Raw genomic sequence first — 20,868 nt, forward strand, 5'->3', positions numbered from 1 at the left:
AGCAGAAAGAATAAAATAAAATAAAATAAAAATAAATACTGCCAACAGCTTGGATTAGCTGGCTGCTTTTTATAGTATTTGGTGTAAAAGCTAGCTAAGTGCAGCCATTTGGAAGTGATCCCTGCTTGTAAAGCAGATGGCTAAACCTTAACTAGCCAGAGCAAACAGCCTGCAGGAGAAATGTTGTAAAAGCAAAGACACCACAAAATAGTTTTAATGATGATGTGTAACTTTAAAGCAGATCATTCAAAGGAAAACAAAATAATACAACAGTATCAACATGCATGCATGTAAACTACTTATGTGTCTTGAAATCAGGATTTAGACTTGTCAAATTAGTCATTTCAGTAAGTGTAAATGTTTGTGAATGATAATTTCCAAATCATAAAACTAATTAACACCTCTAAACAGTAAACTTGAACTGTGGCATGGCTTTGTTAACACTGAACTTTGCAGAGAAAGAAAGAAAAATGTCAGAGTTATAAAAAAGAAGACATGTCCATTAAGGTGGGCAATATGGCCGTGAAATGCTAGCATATTATTTAATGGTATTTTTGTGATGGTGATATTCCAGATCAGGGATACTCAACTTGCTTTTCCCAGGGGTCACATTTCCAAAATGCCAAGAGTCCAAGGGCCAGTTAAGGACAAACTTTAGGAATTGATATATAAACAATTAGACCAAACCTCTGTTGGGGGACTCGAGGTCTTCCCCTGGCACTTTATTTTGGTAAACAAGCTCTATGTCAATGCTTTTGTGCGCTCTGGCACTAGTGTGAATTCATTCAAATGTTATTGTGAATTAAAAAATGCTTGGCAGGCCACCTGACACCTAATTGCAGGCCAGATTTGGCTTCTTTCTCTTTTGAAAAAATCAAAAATCCCAAAAGACTGAGTTGTTCCACCTGGACCTGTGCATCATTTCTCACCTACTCTTCCAGCTGTAGCTTATGTCACTCAGCGCTGACAATCCGACACCCAGCAGCGCCAATTCCTGTGACCTGCGTGCACACGGCAAGAGAGGAGAGATTCTGTGCTGCCCCCAGAGGAGCCGCTGACTGACTTTACTCTGAGCAGCAAGTCACTTAAAGGCTCTGAAAAGTCCAGGGCTGTTCGTAAAACATTCAGGGCTGTAGTCTCCAGGCCTAAAGAAGCCACTGATTCCTCACTTAACCATTGAGCTGGCAGCAATTTTGCTTTCAGCCATGCTTGTTGTTGCTGTGCGTAAAGTTATGATGTCATCACATCAACAAGTCTGAATACTGTAAATATAAAAATGTCAATTCTTTCATTATAAATCAATATACAGTACAGGCCAAAAGTTTGGACACACCTTCTCATTCAATGCGTTTTCTTTATTTTCATGACTATTTACATTGTAGATTCTCACTGAAGGCATCAAAACTATGAATGAACACATGTGGAGTTATGTACTTAACAAAAAAAGGTGAAATAACTGAAAACATGTTTTATATTCTAGTTTCTTCAAAATAGCCACCCTTTGCTCTGATTACTGCTTTGCACACTCTTGGCATTCTCTCCATGAGCTTCAAGAGGTAGTCACCTGAAATGGTTTCCACTTCACAGGTGTGCCTTATCAGGGTTAATTAGTGGAATTTCTTGCTTTATCAATGGGGTTGGGACCATCAGTTGTGTTGTGCAGAAGTCAGGTTAATACACAGCTGACAGCCCTATTGGACAACTGTTAAAATTCACATTATGGCAAGAACCAATCAGCTAACTAAAGAAAAACCAGTGGCCATCATTACTTTAAGAAATGAAGGTCAGTCAGTCCGGAAAATTGCAAAAACTTTAAATGTGTCCCCAAGTGGAGTCGCAAAAACCATCAAGTGCTACAACGAAACTGGCACACATAAGAACCGACCCAGGAAAGGAAGACCAAGAGTCACCTCTGCTTCTGAGGATAAGTTCATCCGAGTCACCAGCCTCAGAAATGGCAAGTTAACAGCAGCTCAGATCAGAGACTAGATGAATGCCACACAGAGTTCTAGCAGCAGACCCATCTCTAGAACAACTGTTAAGAGGAGACTGCGCCAATCAGGCCTTCATGGTCAAATAGCTGCTAGGAAACCACTGCTAAGGAGAGGCAACAAGCAGAAGAGATTTGTTTGGGCCAAGAAACACAAGGAATGGACATTAGACCAGTGGAAATCTGTGCTTTGGTCTGATGAGTCCAAATTTGAGATCTTTGGTTCCAACCGCCGTGTCTTTGTGAGACGCAGAAAAGGTGAACGGATGGATTCCACATGCCTGGTTCCCACTGTGAAGCATGGAGGAGGAGGTGTGATGGTGTGGGGGTGTTTTGCTGGTGACACTGTTGGGGATTTATTCAAAATTGAAGGCACACTGAACCAGCATGGCTACCACAGCATCCTGCAGCGACATGCCATCCCATCCGGTTTGCGTTTAGTTGGACGATCATTTATTTTTCAACAGGACAATGACCCCAAACACACCTTCAGGCTGTGTAAGGGCTATTTGACCAAGAAGGAGAGTGATGGAGTGCTGCGGCAGATGACCTGGCCTCCACAGTCACCGGACCTGAACCCAATCCAGATGGTTTGGGGTGAGCTGGACCGCAGAGTGAAGGCAAAGGGGCCAACAAGTGCTAAACACCTCTGGGAACTCCTTCAAGACTGTTGGAAAACCATTTCAGGTGACTACCTCTTGAAGCTCATGGAGAGAATGCCAAGAGTGTGCAAAGCAGTAATCAGAGCAAAGGGTGGCTATTTTGAAGAAACTAGAATATAAAACATGTTTTCAGTTATTTCACCTTTTTTTGTTAAGTACATAACTCCACATGTGTTCATTCATAGTTTTGATGCCTTCAGTGAGAATCTACAATGTAAATAGTCATGAAAATAAAGAAAACGCATTGAATGAGAAGGTGTGTCCAAACTTTTGGCCTGTACTGTATGTATTGATGAATGACTACAACATTAAATCTGAAAAACACATATTAAATACCCTGATACGCTGCCTCTTCAAGACACACACACACACACACAAAAAACAATTTAAAAAAAGCTATGGCAGCATCTTGTTTTGTTGATGTGTATAACAAGACAATAACAATTCCAGCTAGATTTTCTTTTTACTATCCTGATACGACCGACAGTTCATTTATTCTTACCATATGGTGAGTTTAATGAGACACAGTATCCCATACATGGAGGGTAGAAGCAATGCCTATGGAGGTGAAATAAATGGCTCGCACATCACAAAGAGGGAGGCACACCCTGCTCATGGTTTCAAATGAAATCCAAAATAAGAAACTTCCTGAGGAAATAAGGTGTATTGAATGGCCCCTACACAGTGCTGAACCAGAAAATGAACCCATAGCTAGCGCCTGCTGTGTAGCGTTAATCTGTGTGTGAACAGATGGCATGTGCTAACAAGCTAGGCTAAATGTAGCTACTGTTGGCATGGACCAAGACTGATCTCTGACTTCCTGATCCCAAGCCTCTTAATTAAATGCACCGTTTAATCTAGTCAGTTTTCAGTCCCTCTGCTGCACCAAAAAAAAAAAAACAAACAAACAAAAAAAAACACCATTCACCACTGATGACCTGCTTGTCCTGGTGACATCACACCATTGAACCAATTAAAACGACAGAAAGCCTCACATTCACAAGCAGTGTTAAGAAACAGTCATCATCGTGACCAGTGAGGAAATTGTTGCTGATGATGGTGACCGTCAAGAATATGGAATCTTTCCTGTCATATTTCACCATGGTGTCAGAACTATTACTTCCTAACTGCTGAAGATGACAACAAATCCATTATGTTAAAACTGCCTCTGCAAAGGCCTTGGTCAGACAGTATCATCTATGGTGATATTGATGGAACCATAACTGAGGATATACAGGTGCATAAAACAAGGATACATACTTTCTTTGGACGTTTACACAAAACATCATAAAAAATATAGTGAAACTGCCAAGCATCTATATATCAGGAGGTGGCCAAGATCCGTTATAAATCCTGGAGCTAGACTGAGCCTCTTGGTATTTGGTGGTGCTGAAACCTTTGCATGTGCACTGTAGCTATCTATGGTGCCAAAATGTCTACATGCCAGCCAGCCAGCTGCATTTCCTATTGTATATTCTCTTGTGTGTGCTAGTAGTAATGGTTTAAGAGAGTGGGTTATCTTGTTTTTGTGGGGATCTCTGTTCCCCTCCAGGTGCCGGTGCCAAGCACTGATTGGGTGACCCCCATATGACATCGCTGCTGCGGACTGACTGAGACCGTCTGATTTTGTAACTCTGATTTATCCTGCAGCTGTGTTTAGAACAGCTGTGAAATGTTGTATCTGTGTTGCTCTCTGCTGAATTTGCCATTTGCTAGTTAGCCATATCATTGCTTGTTGTCAGAGATTGCCAGTGTGTGTATTAGCCTACTGCTAGCATAGCTTAGCGCTAACATGCAAATATTGTAAATAGAACAGCAATTGTAGGGGTGAACTGCCATTTTTGTTAAGCACTATTTTCTCCTGTTTTTGTTCAGTTTAGGGAGCGAAGCTTATTATTGTCTTTTAGTTTACTTCTTTTGTTTGTTCAGGACTAGGCAGCACTATGGGGTAAAGATAGGTGTGTTTTGTTTGTTATTTTTACCGTGGTTCCCCCTGATGTCCATGCTTCATTTGTGGACTGCACTTAGCAGATAGTCATTATTTATGAGCAACTTTCATATCCATTGTAATTAGCAATAGATTGCTCACTGTTCTTCACTCATGCATGCTCTCTGTCTCCCCTTTATGTTGTGCTCTGAAACCCCTGGTGTGGGGCATAACAATGGTGCTGAAATTTCTTCTTCAGGTTGTACATGCATACAGTAGCTGCTCATGGTGCTGAAATGTCTACTTGAAGCTTTGCATGTGTACTGTAGCTGTTTATGGTGCTGAAATGTCTCCCTAAAGCTTTTCATTATACTGTAGCTGTCCACTGTGCTGAAATATCTACTAGCTTTTCGTTTTTACACAGTAGCTGTCCATGGTTCTGAAATGTCTACAAGCTTTTCACTTTACCAAGTAGCTGTCCATGGTGCTGGAATGTCCACTTCTAGCTTTACTTTCTTCTGTAGCTGTCCATTGTGCTGAAATGTCTACAAGCTTTTCATTTTTACAAAGTAACTGCCCATGGTGAAATGTCCGCTTAAAGCTTTACGTGTATACTGTTGCTCTACAATATGCTGAAATGTCTATTTAAAGATGAACATGCATACTGTAGCTGTCCATGGTGTTTCAGAGTCTTCCATTATTTATACGGTGAAACCTGTTGGTGTGTTTGCTTAAACATAGCCATTATTGTACACCAACAAACTATAAAAGGAGAAAAAGGGTGAGTGATACAGTGCAGTTGGATAGTATTTTAGCAACTGTTTTATTGGCTGTGTGCTTTAGTTCATCGGATTTGAAACGGAACAATGCCTATGAAGTTTAAGTAAAAACACAGTTAAAGCAAGTCAGCACTTTAACCTCATAGTATTTTTTTTCTTTAAGGATATTCGATTAGTCTTTGTCTGTTTTAACATTGTCAGTATCTTCACTTGATATAATTATGTGTTATCTTCAGTGTATTTGTGCTATTTTAATCTATAGGCTTTCCTCTATTGCCTCAGTGACCCATTTCCCATGGGAGCATTTCAGTTTCCTCATTTACTGTCCATAATCTCCATGTCCTGTAAATGGAGTTCCATATCTAGACTAATGTTGACATGGCAAATCTACAGTATGTGTTGTGTATAATGAATGAAGTGAATCTGATCATTTCAAAGAACCACCATGTAGTATTATTCTTTGTTCAGTGTCTTAAAGCTCCAACTGTTATAACCACAGCTGCTCGTCTGGTGAAGGCAGGGGTAGTCCTTATTGTTTTTATTCCTTATTTAACTTGACAGGTTGAGAATGCACTGTTATTTATGGAAATGGCTTGGGGGTGTATTTTCCAAGGAGATAAAAACATGCATATCGACTGCACATATACAAAATCACACCTATATTTGGCCAACCAGTGCAGTGTTGGATACTGTTTGGAATATTGTCTCTATAGACAATGCTTTTATGTAGCAAATGCTTCTAAAAGAGTTGGCTTTCAAAGGTTTACCTTGCTTGAAAGGATTAGGACTGAAAGGAGATTCTGCTGCAGAGTAATTAGCCATTTTTTTTAACTTTTCTTTTTCTAATCACCCTTATCTGTGTTTACAATGCATACTCTATAGTTCATTGCAGTCCTAGAGTCAGAAAACAAGCAACATGAGAGATAGAAACAGTGGCAACACTCAGGGAGTTGCTGTCCAAGACACTAAACTGACATCATATCATGCACAACGGACATGATATGTTCGTTTGGCACAACATACAAATGCAGCTCTGCAGAAAACACAGACCACTCACTTTCAGCATGCTTCTCTATCAGAGGCCAAGGACAAACAAACTCAGCAAGTCAACATGTCAACATCAGTGTGTAAGATGTACATTTTAAAATGTTTGTGCCCTGGTCTGATCCTGCCAGGGCTGTCTACAAAGGGAATTTTACAATATTTTTTTTCAAATGGCAATACTACAAAGAATCTCTCTCAATGTATAAAAAGCTTTCCCCTGCACTGATGTTTCACACATTTCACCCTTGGGATTTCTTTCAGAGGAGCTACTGTAGGATTTAATTGAGTAATATAAAGCAGTGTGGGCCAGTATCATAGATTGAGTGCCATGTCTGGTGGTGGAATCCCCCGGTGACAACTGTGTTGCAATATTTATAATTAGGACTATGATGACTGTTAAACTGGGTCGTGTACAGGGAGGAGAGCTTGCATCAGAATTCCTCTTAATTTTATCTGGCTTTCAGTGCTAGGGATGGGACAATATATGATTTTATCATGATACAAACACACACAATAAGTTGATTGTTGGTGAATTTCCATTATTGGGATAACTGTGAAATTGTATCCAGCAGCACCCAAAGAGAGGGTGGGGGAGTCCCTCTGTGCAGAGTTTGCATGCTCTCCCCGTGTCAGCGTGGGTTTTCTCCAGGTACTCCCACTCCCTCCCACAGTCCAAAGACATGCAGGTTAATTGGTGACTCCAAATTGGCTGTAGGTGTGAATGTGACTATCTCAGGGCTATATGTGTTAGCCCTGTGATAATCTGGTGGCTTGTCCAAGGTGAACCCTGCCTCTTGCCCAGTGTCAGGTGGGATAGGCTCAAGGAAAACAATACTTCTCATGCTCAGGTTTTCTTTCTCACCCTGTCATTCACTACTTGCACACATGCTCACTCACTATCTCTAGGTATCATTGTCTACGTCTGTCAATCGCGTCATAAGCTGTTTTTCAGCTGATTCACAATCAACCAACTGCACAGTTACACACCCTCTCTGTCAGCCTATCATCTTGCTCCTCATTTTGAATATGGTTCTTTGTCTGCTGAAGTTCTTTCTCTCCCACCACTTCCCCATCACCACCTATTCCTTACAGATCCATCAGCCTCATCCATACAGCAGTCAGCAGCCTCAGAGTCAGCAGCCACCACCACCAGTGTCTGAATTCCATGGGAGGGGTTATCTTGCTGCTGCTCAGATCACAAAACATCTCCCTCTGGTGTCCAAGCGCCAAAAACTTCTATTAAATCTTAATCAGCTAAAATCAACTGTTAATCTGTACACTCATATTTCATATTAAATATTATCTTTACTGTATTTTTCTGTCTTTACAGATTGAAGTGGCAATGAGCAGTTGGCTAGCTAGTCGTCTAAATTTTCATTTGATTGGATGAACTTTTGTAAATGGTCTTCATTTTTACAAAAAAAAGGAAAAGAGAGGGATTTTGACGTAAAAAATATGCTGATATTGATTTTACGACTTTTTTTTGCATATATTGGGCATATAACAAAAGAAAAACGCTCAATTAGAGCAGAGCCACAGGGTTAAAACTGTGAAAATGCATCCTCCCATTTCATGGGAACTTTAATCAGTATATTTATGTGCAACTCATTAATGGAGCACTCACTCTGGCTAATGGCTATCATCACCAGACAATGAAAGCTGCACTATAACCTGCAGCACAAAAAGTGACATTACCGATGACATGATGTAACAACCTTGGAATCCATTTGACTTTGTTCAGCCTACTGAGTGCAGACATAGCCAACCCCGAAAGCAGTAATCATGCTCAGTACAGAAAATATGGCATTAATGTATATGGAGTTATTACACAGTGTTAAGATCACCTATTAGTTGTAAGTTTTATGAAATGATACAGATGATAGTTAAACATATTTCTGCATATTTTCTCTAATCAGTGCTTTTTCTTGTTAATGACTGGGACAGTTTTCTTCTTCAGACCTTTAAAAATAATAAAATAAATCAGTCTAAGAATGAGTGATCATCCCTTGGTTAACTTGGTTATAATCTGTAGAAACACGCAACCTGTGAAGAGCAGTCACAGGTAGATAAAGCTGTGTTAAAAGGTTGGGGTAGCACTGATTCAAAATGCTATACAATAGTAATGTTCTTCCTTTAATTCTTGGCTGTACATTTCATCGGCACTAATTACCATAATGTATAGATAGACAGACAGACAGACACAGACAAGGGGATTGTTGGCAATGAGCCAGCAGCCTTTCTGTATTGTATCACGTTCACCCACAGTTATCTGTCCTGAACACAGCTCATTATCACCCAACGTGTTTCACATCTGTCATGTCACCAACTCCTCATTCTCACACCGTCATACACACACAGACACACAGACATCCTCCCCGCTGGCCTCCTGAAGCAGGATCTGGTGTCAGACACGTCACGGCTGATTCTGAAGCAGCAGGTGTGCAAAAGGGGGGGAGTTGTGGGTTAGAGAGTCATTTCTCTTACACAGGAAGGAAGGAAGGGAGAAAGAAAGAAAAAAGAAAGGCAGAAAGAAAGTGTCACTGCCGCTGCAGTTAGGCTACATAGCAGATGAGCTGAATTTCCAAGAACGCCACACAAACATAAACAACAACAACAACAACAACAACGTACAAATCTATTCTAATGTAATTAATGACTTTGTAATGGATTTTAAGCAGGAACTTAACTACAGCTAGCAGCCAGCCAAAGACTAATCCTGCCTTGGCAAAGACTGAAGGCTATTTATTTAGACTTACTGTGTTTGATCAGCGGTGCCAACACAGTATAGCAACAATACTTTCTGCATGTCAACAAAGCAATACCTTAATGTTATTATATATTTGTGCTATTTCAAGGCTGTAATTGCCTTTAAAGTACATGTTATCATATTTTGGTAGTTGAAGGTGAATTGACAGACATATATAAATTCAATATATCAAGAAAGTCTTAACTGGAACTCTTAAGTGTCAAAAAAAGGACAACACATTTATTATAATGGGTTAAAAGCTAGAAAGATAGGCAGCAACATTACACGGTCAGATAAAGTTTAAAATAGGTTCTGATTCAAATGGAGAGCACTGCATGAAGGCTAACATATAGGTGATATGGTCAACTGTCTTGGCAGCTGCTAAAAGCCTCACTGCTGCATTTGCAAGTTTTAAACGAGAGATCTTGAGAAGAGAGGAGTTTGAGTTGCTTTAGTGTGGTGCAGTGAAATAAAAGCATATCTTTGATTCTGAATATGTTATAAAATTGACAACTTGGACTTTAATTTGGTTGCAAACACCTTTGCAACACTTAGGTCATGTTTATAGGCTCATTGAGAGGTGTGAGAGAAGTGGGAGTCATGGGCACAACAACTGATTTTTCCAATTTTAGGCACTTAGCAGAAGCACATGCACACACTGCTATCACTGTGCAAGCTCAGTTTGAGAGTTAGGATCTAAGATGCAGCAGCACAGAGGAGGAGAAACTCTGTACCGTAAAGATCTGGGATAACTTTATCTTCTCTTCTCCACTTAGAAGTGGTGAAAACATCGATGCATATCATCATCTTTAAGATACGCCTTTATTAAGATGCAGGATATTGGATTTTTTGCCAATATCCAATATGCATATTACAACTCATTTGGCTGAAAACCGATACAGATATCAATATATCGACTTTCCCCAACTAATTTTAGTGATCATCAAGTCTCTTCTGTAGTGGAATTACCATCATATTATGCATGCATGCTCTTATCGTGATGGCCCACCAGCAGATGGAGACCCTAAGATCCAATTCTTTTCGGTGTATGTAATATTAATTCATTGTGCAAAGTAAGAAAATGGCAATTTAAAAGCCAGTATCCGCCGATACCAACGATGTGCCAACATTATCTTGCATCCCTAGCATTTATTTTAAAATTTCCATGGCATGCCTGTTTCACCATTTGCATCCATGCACACCTCTGTCCTAAACATTCAAACAGTGCTAGCAACCTAGCGCCAGACACACAATGGTAGGTAGCCAGGAAATAGGCAACGAGGATTTGACAATGACAGTTTACTAATATTGTGTCATATTGATCGCTGGGCCCTGAATTGAAACAAACTGAAATTGTATCGTGGCAGACTTTGTGATATCAGCAAGTATCATGTTGTTGACCAAAGAGCTAATATCATATCATATCATATCATATCGTGATGAAACTTGCCATTTACACCCTTACAAAAATGCTCTTAATGTCAAAATCTTAGATGATTGACAAATTCATTCACTGCCAGACTGCTCAACCATAGTTCATGTTTTCAACAGCCATTTTAAGATGCAATAAAACCTGAGGTTTCTGTTTATGAGGAGCCATTTGAAACCACATTAGAAGGTGTCAAACTGTCAACTCTAGTCTTAAAAGAACTAATTTCCCATGCAATATTTTTCTAAAACCTTAGAGAGCAATGATAACTTGGGTCTGTATCAGTGAATGAGTCAACTAATGAGTTGGTTCATTATCTGCTTTATCACTGAAAGTGATCCTTATGAGTATGAATATGGCATACTACTCCCAAATCAGGTTCTTTGCAGCTTGTTTCCAGAGTAAGACTTTGGACTTGGACATTGAAAGGTTCAATCTGAGTCGTCAATCATTTGTATTCCAGCTGGTTGTTGGGTGAGTAATAGAGAGCTAAAAAAGTGTTTGTCTTTGTTCTCTCCCTTCAGACTCACTGATGGCATTTTAAAGACATATTGTTTTAGCTGATAACAACCACACTCTCACACACACACATAATTCCAGTCACCCGCAGAATCAATCCAGATGTCACAGCGTCAGGTCAGCTTCCTATAAGGCCTGCCTCTCCACTGCTAATAGGAAATGTTCCCTAACATCTGTGGTCTCCATCCCTCTGCTATCTCTCTTTTCTCACCACCTCTCTTTCTCTCTCCCTCTCTCTCTCTCTCTGGCCTGCTCTCTGTCTGTCTCTGAGCAGTAGAATAAATTGAATTAGAGCTCCACCACCCACTCCACAGGATCCTGCAGCCCTCTGTCAGATAGCTAAACAGCGAGAGGAAGAGAGAGGGAGAGTTGCAGAGAGATAAACAGAGGGCAAGAAGAAAGACGGGCATAATAAAAATCCCCCCTGCCCCTATAAAGAATAAAGAACACTCCTTACAGCCTCTTTACTCCCCTGTACTAGTGCCTGATAAGAGCTTACACATTTTTTTCTTTTCTTGGAGGGTTGTAGGGGTGAAAGAGAGACAAAAAATTATGAGTAGCGAGGGGGAAAATAGAGGACAAGAGAGATATTGCTTCAGACTCACCTATGTCATAATGGAATGGGAAGTTACCTTGCATTATCAAGAAGGCTGTAATGCAGAGGAGCAGATGTTTATCCGTAAGTTCTGCACACGTTAAATGGGCTTCATTTGGCACTGACGCCACGACAGCAAATTAAATCTCAATAACTAAGTGAAAGCCAGGAGTAGCTTTAAAATACAACCTCCTTCCTCACCATCTTACATTCCCCGGTAAGAACTCAAAACACAATCTGTAACACAAATGCGTTGCCATTCATCCTGAACCTAATGGCACAGCAAACCGCTCCTTTTAGACATAAATAGGAGACTAAACACAACTAAAATGGACTGAAAATCACCAGTTTCTCTCCCTCCCTCAGTCACCCACACTCTTTTTCTAGAGCCAGGGATGCATTTGCATAATGCCTCCATATCCACGGGCCATTAGCACCAGCATGAGTGGCTCGTGTGCATAAATTTATTGCCTTGATCAATCAATGCGAGCTACTGTACCGGTACAAACCCATGAAACTCCAATCCAGCAAAAAGATAAAGCTACAGGAGAGAATAAAAACATGTCATGACATGCCAGAGCCCTCAATTAGAGAGTCTTTAAACTCCACAAACCCTCATTGGAAAATTAAAATGGTAATTTGTATTTTGAAATAATTTCTACTAATTTACCGCACATTATAATTAAATTAAATAACTCATCATTTGCTGAGGACCCCGTAAAACTCTTTGCAAGGAACTCTGTCAGCAGAACCCACTTTGATGTGCACTGGTATGAAAGTAGATGTCACTGTTTTCAGTGCACGTGCAACACACTTTAAGGTGGTGTTAGCTTTTGTAGAAGACCATGATAGTGCAAAGAGTCACCACTAAAATTCAAATACCTTGGCACAGCATGGTCAGTCAGCTCAGATCACAGTCAGCAATATCATACATGGACACACTACATTCTAGCATGCCCACAAACACAAGGTTTATTTCATTGATTGTGGATTGACGTCTTGTTTCTGAAGCCCTTGCTATGTTTCGTGTATTATCTCTCCCATAATGAATGCATCTCAGCCAAAGGACCAAGCGAAATCCAAAACCCAGAATCCCACTTCATGAAACAAAGAATCAATACATTTTTTTCTATGTTTGTGAAAGGCTTCCATTTTGGGGGGGATCCAATTTCATACTGAGTGCTGGAGGCAATATCAAACCTTCCAACCACTGAACACTGAAATAAAAATGTATGAATATATAAAGTCAGATCCCTTTGAGATGTTTGGTACTGATATAGGCTGAGACAACCAGGTTTACATATAGTGGAAATATGGCAGTGACAGGTGTTTTTTTAAGACACATGGGTGGTTTTGTTTGTTTTTACCATTTATTTTAACTAAAAAGGAGAGTGAATGGTCACCTCGCCTGTACGGTATGTCTTCCTAGATGCTAAATCCATCCTGCCCCACCAGGATGTTTACAGTAACCATACCCCCTTGCTGCGAGGAAGGCTCAGAATATGCTTCCACTATCACAAAGAGAACAGCCAAAATAAAAATGCCAGTCCTTCAAAATAGGCAACAATACTTTGTTAAATCAAAGTGTGTGTGCTGATAAGGGGAGAAATATATATGATAGCTTGCAATATGGAATAAAAACACAAATAAGGAGCCTTTAATAAGTTTCCCTGCAACATGTGAGTATGCAGATTAGTATTGATAGCAAATTACACATATTCACAGTGTGCAGGAGAATGCTGAATGACTAACACTGACTGAAACACATTAGAAATCACCTGCTTTTAAATGATAGTAGCGTTCAATTGATCTGCAATGTACTGGACCCTATACCGTCCACTGGTGTCACATATCCAGTATTGTGCGTCAGGACACGCGCGTGCACACACACAAGTCAAGAACGTGAGTCTAACACACACACACACACACACACACACACACGTGAACACATGCGAAAGCTCCATTATGATGAAGCTGCGTGCCAACAAGGTATGGGGCTAGGGTTCGTCTGCGCACGCGCACACACGCACAGCGCACAAACACAGATGCATAGCCTGCGCGTGCTGTTTTGCGAATCCAAAATGTGAGTTCACGGTCGCCTAGGTTAACTATATGTTCCTGTAAAATGGCTCACACACAGACACAGGACACACTCTCTTTCCACACACACACTGCCTGCACCCCCTCCTCTGTCTCTGTCGAGGTACAGGTGCACAGTGTGGCGCACAGACAGCGGCCGAGGCGCAGTGTTGTGCGCGCGTGCTCCTTAATAACCAGCTATCCTTAGAGTCATGCTAAAATTATCCCAAAGCCCACGCGAACACTGAAGTGGGTGCACCGTTGCTGAAGACACGCCGCGCGCGCGCTCACACAAACACACAAGTTCTCTTCTCACACTGGCGGCCCAAGCACGCGCTAATGCGTGCGCGCGCGTCCACTCACACACACACACACACACACACACACACACACACTCGCGTTTATTCACAGCACACAAACCGGGCGCAGAGCTGCTTGAAATGTTGCCCACTGAAACTATAGCCCACGTCTGGGTCCAACAAGCGCGAGGGCGCCCACAAACACACACGCGGAGCTGCTATAACTTACACCGGGCTCTATTGTGACCTTGCAATGTTCTCACTGCTCGTTTTCCACCTGCCTGCAATTCCACATACACCCTCCCTGGCTCCCCCCGCCCCATCTCAGCATCCAGACTTCATGTCTATACAAGGGAATCTCGAAATAACTCTACCTCTGCCCCCTTATCCCCCTCAGCCACCACCATTCCTCTGCTCCCACAGACGCAGTCAGAAAGAAAGAATTGGAAGAAGCAGATAGACAAGGGGAGGAAGAGGAAACTGAGCCCACATTCCGCACGTATAGAAGAGATAATAAAGAGTTTAAACTTTACCTCTCTCCGGATGTGACTGCTCCTTCGTTCTCCGAGTGTCAGGGCGCAATTCCAAATCCCATAATTCAAAGGATAGTGCTGCTTATAGTTGTAACTCCACACAAATAGCTTCCAGAGAAGAGAATATGCCCCATATATGTGTGTGTCGAGGTAAATAGGTGTGATATCCTTTGGGTGGCTGTAAATTCCGTATGGGTTTATAGTTCAATCCTTTCTTCCAGAGGGGTGCGTCCGTTTTGCATTCTCACAGCGCCCGACGACTACATCCTCCTCTTCTCCCTCCTCTCTCTTTCTCTCTCTCCCCGTCTTTTCCTCCCGGTTTCATCCCTCCATCCGCGGGCTGAGGGAAGAATCCCATCCGAGAGAAGCTGAAATGGTCCCCCCCTCCCTCCTCCCCTTCAACCGCTTCTTTTCTTCTCTTTTTCTCCTTCTTCTTCTCGGCACTGCCTCCTCTCCGCACTCCTTTCCCGCCGGTCGCTGTCCTCGTGCAGGTAAAACAGGAAGAATTCCACTACAAGAAAAAAAAAATATCCAAGGCACAAAAAAGGGCGGAAAAGTCTAATTATTCCAGTGAAAATCTCCCTCAGGTTGGGCAGAGTTTGTTAAACACTCCTAAAAATCCACATTAGCACCTTTCCTGGCTTGTTGGAGACCGTTAAAGCTTTGGAACAACGGGTTTTTGGATATTCACTTGACAGTCGCGAGCTCCCAGCTCTCCCTCCGGCTCCCTCTCTCCGTCTCCGAGTCTCTGCCTATGTCGCTCAACCTGTGTCAACTCGACTCTGTGCGTCTCCTCTGCAGTCTGGAGTCAGAAAAGAGAAGAGAAAAAACAGAATAAAATAAAATAAAGACGAGGCAACGTGCCAGTAGAGCTGTCTTCCGGTCACTGACACCGAAATGTTAACGGTACAGTCCCGCTGATCCTCAGTCCTCCTCGCCGGTCGCTTCTCCCGCACCGTTAATCCATATAGCGCAGCGGCATGGACACTGTCAGGCTGGAGCCAATCAGAGACGACCACTTCCGGGTGTATTCTTCAAAATAAAACCCATATATTAGGCAGTGTATTACTTCTATTTAATCTGCAGATAAAGTAGGCTATCTCTGAACTGTTTCATTCATTATTTTTGCTCTAATATCACACCAGAGGGGCACGTGATAAGCTCCAGGTTTACTGTATGTAGGCTTATGTTGTTGTTTTTTGGAATAGTGATTATTCACAGTAGCCTATATTGAGGAATCATCACCATGCATCACTAAATTACATCATCGGCTGGTAATCAGCTGGCCAATTGTTACCTAATCATAGGACAATTTCTAATTAAATGTTATGTGTCAAAAACAAGATTGAATTCTTTCAAAAATGTCACGTGTTTCCCCATTTCCCCGCCCCTTTAGAAGGCTAGCTGCATCCTGAGTCTATTCATTCCAATGGGAAAAGTGATTGTGAATACAGATTTTGACCGTTCCTTTTGCCCAGTTGTCACTGAAGTAAGAAGTGGACCAATTTTTCACAAGCCCCAACCCTTATAGACATTGTGACACTGAAATGCCTTTTTTTTTCAGACATAAAGACTAAAGATAAAATCAACTTTGTCTGCAACATACTCTCAAAACATCTCGAAACAACTGACGTGATCTTCCACTCAGAGGATATCAGACACTAAGCTAGCAGATTAAATTTGTAACTGTAGATAATGTTGTTTTGAATCAGATTTCATTCATCCATACAATGTTTATAACACTTCCAAACAAGGTGGAGGTATCAGGAGCTATGCAGTGGAGAGACAACCACGCCCATTATCTTTTGTTTTCTTGAGTATGTTTGGCTAAAGAGTGCCCAAACGGATTAATCAAATGTATGAATTTTAACTGGGGCAAGGGTGGCATTTTAAATAAACTTTAAAATCGTCTTGATCAGTGGTTTCCTCTGGTTCCACAAGCATTAGTAGGCTATGTACCTGGCGATTACAGACATTCACAAAAAAACAAAAAACAAAAAATAAAGACAAGAGTAAAAATCTTCTGGTCAAACAACTGAGGCAACCACATAGTTCATATATCTAATAATAATGTCATTAAAAGTGGGGATGCGCGACATTGAACTTTTTGCCGATATCCGATACGCCAATATAAAACAACAATATTGATATATCCAATTTTTCCCCACCTAATTTTTAAGTGATCATTAAATCTCTTCTGTAGTGTCATTAACATCATATTATGTATGCATAATCTTATCATGCTGGCCCATTAGCAGCAAGGGACATGAAATACAATGCTTTTCAATGTATAGGTCCTAATATTCATTCAGTGTGCAAAATAAGAAAATGCATGTTGGTCAGTTGTCACAGTTCATTTTAAAGCTGATATTGGCTGATATCAATGACGCACCAGTATTATTGTGCCTCTCTAATTACAATTACTCAATAACAAATTACTTAGATGATTAAGAGGACTGATTATATCAAATTATTTATCCTTTAAAGTTGCCCGTATAGCTATCAGCCTGTGTCATCAATAAAAGAGAAAGACAGAATGAGCAGCAAGAGAAAGAGATAAAATGAGGTGGGTGTGATGACCCCACCTTACCTTACCAAACCCAATGTTACAGTGCTTCATAAACTCGAATAACACCTACCAATGCTTTTATTTTGAAGCAAAAATCACCTAACGTCCGGTCTTTACTTTAATAACCCTGTATGACTTGACACAACTCTAAGCCTGGTGCATGGAAGTTGTCGGAAACCCTCTTACTCCCTGTATCGTATCGCGCTCTGTGGCAGCCTCCACCCTTCAGCTGGACGGTGCACATCAAACTTATACAAAACAGCTTTTGGATCAGAAATATAACATTACTGAATCATCCTGTTATCTGTTAGAGATGGTGCTCTGAGTCTTCCCCTTGCAGTCCCTGCTCAACATTCACTCCGCACACCGTCGATAAAACTAGAGCGTGAAAGAAATAAAGGAGAAAGTGCGGCTTTTCTGGCCCATTTGGAACTGTACACCACCGTAAAACCAGACATATATCACATCCCTCCCTCCCTCCTTCCTTCCTTCTCCACCATCTCTACTCTGGTTTCTGAGAAGGTGTTTCTCCGTGTGACAGAGGATGAAGTCTAAAAAGAATGAGAGCTACCGACTGTTTCTGCTCTTATACAGAATATTGTAAACGGTTGAGGGGTAGAAGAGACCAAAGAGGAGAGGAGGGGCAGGGAGGAATAAATCCATACAGATTGTGAATGGGTAGCATTTCATGAACATAAAAAAGGTACAACATTGATTTTTCTCCCCAAATAAGATTTAGGGAGACAGTGATGGTTTCCTTTTTGCAGCTTGCCAATAACATCACATCAGTGTTCTTCAACTGTTTTGCAAGGTGTGATAATCATATATATATATATATATAGATATTGTTGTTGTGACAATGAAAGGCAAAGTTGCATGGTCTACAACTACAGCAACAGTGGCCCCTTCAGATTTATAATGTAGATATTTTTTTGTAAGTCATTGTTGCCACTGATATGAGCTTGAGGAGTTGACAGCAGTGTATTGATGCGTCTGCAAACATCTGATGGACAATATCAGCTCCCAGTGCCATAAAGACAAAAAAGGAGATATGGGGTTTCTGCAGGGCACTGATAAGCTTGATTGTGGTCTGTTGGAGCAGAAACTGGTAGGTCTGTGGTTTGAGTCCCTGGAGCAGGAGGGGTGAAGTCAAAAAATGTTTCCCAGCAAGGGAAATAAAATCCCAGTGCGCCGTCAATACACTGAAATGTGGAGCAGGGCATTTTCAAATTATACGGGTGAAATTTAAAGTCTCATTCATTGTTAATTTGACCTCTTTAAAATCAATTTGTAACAGTAAACCTTTCTTTTGTCGTTGTCTGACCTGTTGTGGGGTCGGACTGTATAAACCATCCAAAGGTTGCTGGGTCTGACGCCTTAAAATATTTGAGCAAATCTTACCAGTAGCACAAATGAGCTGCAAGCCATCCTTTCATATTAAGCCAAATTAGGTTTGTGACAGTTTAATGTTATAAATCTTGAATGAAGTTCAAGTGTGTATCTCATGTGGGATTAAATTTGGTGAACAGCTTTAGGTGTTTAATTGCAGACTTCCACTGCTGTGTCTTAAAACAACAGCAATTTGTTGCACTAATAAAATACATCTTTTATTCTGGAGGCACCAAAGGCCTCTTAACAACAAGTGTGATCAGTGTAGTTTGATTGGTAATGATTTAATTAGATATTTTTTTGTTTCATGAGAGTGAGCACAGATGATACATGCATGCTAGAATTCTGATTTTTATCTTATCATATGTGGCGTTACTTGAGCTGAGTGTACTTCCTGCAGCATGCGACCAGTGTTACCTCGGTGTCACAGAAAGACTGGTCATGACAATAAACCAGCGTAATCTAACCTTCAGGCTACCGCTGCTGCCAATCAGTTTATTGATTGGCTCTTAACAGCAGTTGAGACAGTGTCATTGAGACATTGTTAGGTGGCTGATGGGATGGCTCCCTGCTGAAATCACTATTCAGTTGGCAGCTGAGTAATCATAAATGTGGGCAATTGAAAATTGGTTAACCATTTAAAGCCTAATCAGGCTCATCTATTCTCTTTCAAGCTGCATCCCAGTTTAATTATATAATCAATCCCAGAATCCTGCTTTGTTATGGTTCAGGGACATCAGGGTGTAATAAATGCTATTTCTTAATGTTTTACAGTGTCATAGCAGAAAGTGACCACCAGAGACTGTGTCTGTAGGAACTGTTGATCACCAGTCACTCAACAGTCGTTCTGGGAGCTGCCTAGTCAACCACAGTCTGCTCTTTAGTGCTTCCAGCCACTTAACTGGATCCATTTGCCCAACTGGCCCTGCATTTCAAAACATGTGCTTTCTACAGTAACATGCCTCAGTATGGGTTATGGTTTAAAAACAGTCAATGAATATTCAATGAAGGAGCTCATCTATGGTTGTCTACACTATGAGCCGTAGGGAGCTCTACAGTACACTGCTGTTTTTGGTGTAGTTCATGATTTGTCTAGAGAATTGGTGGGTATGTGGACATGAACCACCAAACCAAGCACTACTGAATTAATGTCCCTGTTTGATTAAGTGTAATCACATGACATTCATGGTTGACAGAAGCTGTATTCTACTGACTTTGATCATCCTCTGACTTTTCATCCAGCACCATGAGAGGGAGTGAAATTGTCATTTATTCAGTAAAATACAGACAATAATTGGTGGTTACGAGTTACTGTCTTCAGTTAGGTGAAGGATCATCTGTTAAAGCTAAAAAAAGAGGCTTCCCTTGTGATATTTCAGCCCAGTCATCAGAATACAATCTTGGCATTGCACATTTCTACAAACCATGAATATGTTATATTTGTATATGAGCTGAGTTTCTCATCGGTGTGACACCAAGACAAGATGGCTGCCAAGCAGAAGACAGCAGCAGACCACTGTTCAAGAAACAAAACGACAAAGGCGGGTTTTAATAATGACACGCTTGGGCATTTCTAGCCATGTTTGTAGTGACAAAACCAGGTATTTTTAACACCACGTCAGGACATTTCTAGCTGTGTTTGTAGTGACAAAAGTGGGTGTTTTTTAACACCACATCAGGACATTTCTAGCCGTGTTTGTAGTGACAAAACCAGGTATTTGTAACAACACATTGAGACATTTCTAGCCATGTTTATAGCAACAGAACAAGCTATTTTTTATCAACACATTGAGACATTTCTAGCCGTGTTTGTAGTGAGAAAAGCAAGTATTATCTCAACAACACACTGGGACATTTCTAGCCATGTTTGTGGTGACAAAACCAGGTATTTTTAACAACACACTAAGACATTTCCAGCCATGTTTCTAGTGGCAATACCAGGTATTTCTTAACAATACATTGAGACATTTCTACCCATGTTTGTAGTGACAAAAGTGGGTATTTTTTAACACCACATCAGGACATTTCTAGCTGTGTTTGTAGTGACAAAACCAGGTATTTTTAATGACACATGAAGAAATTTCCAGTCATGTTTGTGGCGATGAAACCGGGTGTCTTCATCGACACATCAGGACATTTCCAGCTGTGATTGTGGCAACAAAACTAGGTATGTTTATGACACATCAAGATGTTTCAAGCCATGTTTGTGGATACCAAATTGGCCATTTTAAGCCAGTTCATGATATAGTGGCTTAAAACCTCACCACACATTAACCACGGTGTTCTCACAACGTAAAATTTAAAACTG

General features: G+C 41.0%; 1 protein-coding gene across 1 annotated transcript in view; it reads right to left on the bottom strand.

Moving 5' to 3' along the window:
• lrfn5a (leucine rich repeat and fibronectin type III domain containing 5a) overlaps positions 1-14,934 on the bottom strand; it is a 178,727-nt gene extending 163,793 nt beyond the window's left edge. Inside the window, exon 1 of the mRNA XM_033643523.2 lies at positions 14,603-14,934. The gene's annotated coding sequence lies outside the window, so the exon portion shown is untranslated. The remainder of the gene's footprint in view (positions 1-14,602) is intronic.
• Positions 14,935-20,868: the final 5,934 nt, after the last annotated feature.

The sequence above is a fragment of the Epinephelus lanceolatus genome, chromosome 15 (genome assembly GCF_041903045.1).
Source record: "Epinephelus lanceolatus isolate andai-2023 chromosome 15, ASM4190304v1, whole genome shotgun sequence".
NCBI lineage: Eukaryota > Metazoa > Chordata > Actinopteri > Perciformes > Serranidae > Epinephelus > Epinephelus lanceolatus.